This window comes from Oncorhynchus keta, chromosome 4 (assembly GCF_023373465.1).
Source record: "Oncorhynchus keta strain PuntledgeMale-10-30-2019 chromosome 4, Oket_V2, whole genome shotgun sequence".
Taxonomy (NCBI): domain Eukaryota; kingdom Metazoa; phylum Chordata; class Actinopteri; order Salmoniformes; family Salmonidae; genus Oncorhynchus; species Oncorhynchus keta.
The window spans coordinates 71,920,454-71,926,013 of NC_068424.1; positions in this window are offsets into that span (position 1 = coordinate 71,920,454).

The window sequence follows — 5,560 nt, forward strand, 5'->3', positions numbered from 1 at the left end:
TTTGTTAATGATCTATTCCACATATATGTTTCCCATGCCAATAACAGACGTCAAATAGAGAGACTGGTTCACAGTACAGTTCATAATCAGTCCTGCCCTTTACAGCAGCTCTATCAGCTGATCTCTTTTTTTAGGAGGAGACTGGGGCTGAATCAGTCATTTCTAGGATGGCTCATCTGAACATATGCTGAGTTTATTCACTATAGAACATCAAATCAGCCACAACATGTTGGACTTTACCCCGAGCATCAAATCAGCCACAACATGTTGGACTTTACCCCTAGCATCAAATCAGCCACAACATGTTGGACTTTACCCCTAGCATCAAATCAGCCACAACATGTTGGACTTTACCCCTAGCATCAAATCAGCTACAACATGTTGGACTTTACCCCGAGCATCAAATCAGCCACAACATGTTGGTCTTTACCCCTAGCATCAAATCAGCCACAACATGTTGGACTTTACCCCTAGCATCAAATCAGCCACAACATGTTGGACTTTACCCCTAGCATCAAATCAGCCACAACATGTTGGACTTTACCCCTAGCATCAAATCAGCTACAACATGTTGGACTTTACCCCTAGCATCAAATCAGCCACAACATGTTGGACTTTACCCCTAGCATCAAATCAGCCACAACATGTTGGACTTTACCCCTAGCATCAAATCAGCCACAACATGTTGGACTTTACCCCTAGCATCAAATCAGCCACAACATGTTGGACTTTACCCCTAGCATCAAATCAGCCACAACATGTTGGACTTTACCCCTAGTATCAAATCAGCCACAACATGTTGGACTTTACCCCTAGCATCAAATCAGCCACAACATGTTGGACTTTACCCCTAGCATCAAATCAGCCACAACATGTTGGACTTTACCCCTAGCATCAAATCAGCCACAACATGTTGGACTTTACCCCTAGTATCAAATCAGCCACAACATGTTGGACTTTACCCTAGCATCAAATCAGCCACAACATGTTGGACTTTACCCCTAGCATCAAATCAGCCACAACATGTTGGACTTTACCCCTAGCATCAAATCAGCCACAACATGTTGGACTTTACCCCTAGCATCAAATCAGCCACAACATGTTGGACTTTACCCCTAGTATCAAATCAGCCACAACATGTTGGACTTTACCCCTAGCATCAAATCAGCCACAACATGTTGGACTTTACCCCTAGCATCAAATCAGCCACAACATGTTGGACTTTACCCTAGCATCAAATCAGCCACAACATGTTGGACTTTACCCCAGTATCAAATCAGCCACAACATGTTGGACTTTACCCCTAGCATCAAATCAGCCACAACATGTTGGACTTTACCCCTAGCATCAAATCAGCCACAACATGTTGGACTTTACCCTAGCATCAAATCAGCCACAACATGTTGGACTTTACCCCTAGCATCAAATCAGCCACAACATGTTGGACTTTACCCCTAGTATCAAATCAGTCACAACATGTTGGACTTTACCCCTAGCATCAAATCAGCCACAACATGTTGGACTTTACCCCTAGCATCAAATCAGCCACAACATGTTTGACTTTACCCCTAGCATCAAATCAGCCACAACATGTTGGACTTTACCCCTAGCATCAAATCAGCTACAACATGTTGGACTTTACCCCTAGCATCAAATCAGCTACAACATGTTGGACTTTACCCCTAGCATCAAATCAGCCACAACATGTTGGACTTTACCCCTAGCATCAAATCAGCCACAACATGTTGGTCTTTATCCCTAGCATCAAATCAGCCACAACATGTTGGACTTTACCCCTAGCATCAAATCAGCTACAACATGTTGGACTTTACCCCGAGCATCAAATCAGCTACAACATGTTGGACTTTACCCCTAGCATCAAATCAGCCACAACATGTTGGACTTTACCCCTAGCATCAAATCAGCCACAACATGTTGAACTTTACCCCTAGCATCAAATCAGCCACAACATGTTGGACTTTACCCCTAGCATCAAATCAGCTACAACATGTTGGACTTTACCCCTAGCATCAAATCAGCTACAACATGTTGGACTTTACCCCTAGCATCAAATCAGCTACAACATGTTGGACTTTACCCCTAGCATCAAATCAGCCACAACATGTTGGACTTTACCCCTAGCATCAAATCAGCTACAACATGTTGGACTTTACCCCTAGCATCAAATCAGCCACAACATGTTGGACTTTACCCCTAGCATCAAATCAGCCACAACATGTTGGACTTTACCCCTAGCATCAAATCAGCTACAACATGTTGGACTTTACCCCTAGCATCAAATCAGCCACAACATGTTGGACTTTACCCCTAGCATCAAATCAGCTACAACATGTTGGACTTTACCCCTAGCATCAAATCAGCTACAACATGTTGGACTTTACCCCTAGCATCAAATCAGCCACAACATGTTGGACTTTACCCCTAGCATCAAATCAGCTACAACATGTTGGACTTTACCCCTAGCATCAAATCAGCCACAACATGTTGGACTTTACCCCTAGTATCAAATCAGCCACAACATGTTGGACTTTACCCCGAGCATCAAATCAGCCACAACATGTTGGACTTTACCCCTAGCATCAAATCAGCCACAACATGTTGGACTTTACCCCTAGCATCAAATCAGCCACAACATGTTGGACTTTACCCCTAGCATCAAATCAGCCACAACATGTTGGACTTTACCCCTAGCATCAAATCAGCCACAACATGTTGGACTTTACCCCTAGCATCAAATCAGCCACAACATGTTGGACTTTACCCCTAGCATCAAATCAGCCACAACATGTTGGACTTTACCCCTAGCATCAAATCAGCCACAACATGTTGGACTTTACCCCTAGCATCAAATCAGCCACAACATGTTGGACTTTACCCCTAGCATCAAATCAGCCACAACATGTTGGACTTTACCCCTAGCATCAAATCAGCCACAACATGTTGGACTTTACCCCTAGCATCAAATCAGCCACAACATGTTGGACTTTACCCCTAGCATCAAATCAGCTACAACATGTTGGACTTTACCCCTAGCATCAAATCAGCTACAACATGTTGGACTTTACCCCTAGCATCAAATCAGCCACAACATGTTGGACTTTACCCCTAGCATCAAATCAGCCACAACATGTTGGACTTTACCCCTAGCATCAAATGGAATTTAGTATAGATCTTATCTATACAAATCTTACTGATTTAACCTTTCCTCTCCATTATTTTCCTCTCCTCTATTATTTTCCTCTCCTCTATTATTTTCCTCTCCTCTATTATTTTCCTCTCATTCGACATTGTGTTGTTCTTCAGTAGTTTCTCTTTCTTTAATCTCTCTTGAGTTTCATCTCCCGTTGAGAGAGATTGTAATAGATTGGTTAGCAACAAAACGCGCAACTGTGGGCCAAAACAGACCAGGTTGGCTTAGATTGTTGGCAACATGTAAACTATATTTAGTTTCCAAATGTTTATTGAAAACATAAATACATTTGCACATATAATACATCGTTACAGCTGTTGGTTAGCTAGCTAGCGAATTTTAGCCATAATTATTAGAATAGTTATGACATCAGTTCAAACACCTAAAAACAACACATGGTATCAATAACAAGATACAAGGAGCTGAAAACAGCCACCTTGGATTTCCCACAAGGCAGCCTCTTGTCATTGTTGCCAGCTATCCAGTGCTTCATTTCAACAAGATCCGGCACCTCGAAGTTTTGGACTGTTTTGTTCTGAATCCATTTGCCAGGATCAGGTACCTCTGGTGGCATGAAACATATTTTTACCTGTTTGCAATGTAACAATTCTAATCAAATCAATCATAGTTCATTCAAAATGACGCCTCTGTAATTCTCCTGGCTGCCCCCTAAAAAATGTAATGTGAAAACCATGCTGGATATTCGAAGAATTGATTTGTGTTGCGCTGGCCGGGGTTTCTGGTTTGCGCAACATTGTAGCCTATATAGACCAACGCGTGGACATTGCTGTGGTAGGGAGGAGTGTGCCTGTATCTCTCACAGAACTGGAATGGGATTCTCTTCCTCTCCCTGCTCTGATATACATGGGCCTGCAACTATCATCTCTCCAGCGTTGCACATAATCATGTATTTCCTTATTGAATCATAGCTGCGGGGAGGGTGCTTGGGGTGCTGCTGCAGCACCTCTGTTGAATGTAAATACATTTACCAAAGATATAGAATCACTGCTGTCTGTTCAGAAAGAAATCATTATGAAAACTAGACCAGTAATTTAGCCTCAGATGATCAGTTGTTGGTTTCTTTGTTTTGTCTATAGTTGTGGATTCTATATAGCCCAATCACAAGGCACGCCTACAGTCGGGAACGCGCAGCAAATATGTCAGTAAACAAGCATACAGCCAAAACCGGATTTTCGTGATATTTCAAATCCAATTGCTGGAACACACAGATCCATCTGAAACGAGAAGACTGATCTGTCTGTGGGATACCAAGTTATCAACTTTCAAATAGACCTATTGAGCGAACAGAATTGTTGTACTTACCTAGGATAGGGTAAGTAAGGGTAAGTAATCCTTCTCACCCCCCCAACAAGATTTAGATGCAAGTGGCTGTTCCACTGGTTGTCATAGGTGTTTGCACCAATTTGTAAGTCGCTCTGGATAAGAGCGTCTGCTAAATGACTTAAATGTAAATGTAAATGTTGTACAAAGTAAAACAAGAGAGAGATGGTACCTTTTGGTACTAGAGTCAGTGAAACTGGAAAGCTTTTTCAGGACTTTCATTTCCTCCTCATATTGTACAGATGTGTCTCCACACACCCGGACTAAGTTCATTTCTATTGATCTCAGATTCTCAGTTTGTCAGTGTCAACGTAGCCTGTCATTTCGATCATTTGTGAGGTATTAAAAAATATTCTGCTATAGTCTAGTCATCTAAAATGATGTAGAATTGCATGAAATGCGTTTATTAAGGCCATTTTTCCCCAGGACCCTAGAGGCTTTAAAAACTATTTCCCATGTGTGCAACTTCTGCCCTCTCTCTACTCTACTGCTCTTTGCCACTATGCAAAAGCGATGATATGCATGCAATGCTTTATTATAAAAGTATATGTGTATATATTTTTTTAATACGTTCTGGTAGGCTACCTCAGAGCCCCCCAGGTCACCCCCCTCTCCGGCTCACTTTTTGTTCCGGTGTTGTGCCGAAAATCTCCCCCCTGCCAGAACCCCCCACTTCACGTTCTCCATTGCTGGACTTGCTTGCTATTTGAAAATGTTGATCTTCACTCCGTTGTCTGTTTAGCCCTCATTTCACTGATCTTAGTAGCAGAAAACATTCTTGGGTTTGGCTATTTGTTTGAAGTGGATGTGGCGGTTCTAGCTTGTATGGAGCCCTGGGCAAACATCCCTTTCAGCTCAAACACATAAACACACACACTCACTCACACAGACAAACAAACACACAAACACACACACACACACACACACACACACACACTCACTCACACTGACAAACAAACACACAAACACACACACACACACTCACTCACACTGACAAACACACACAAT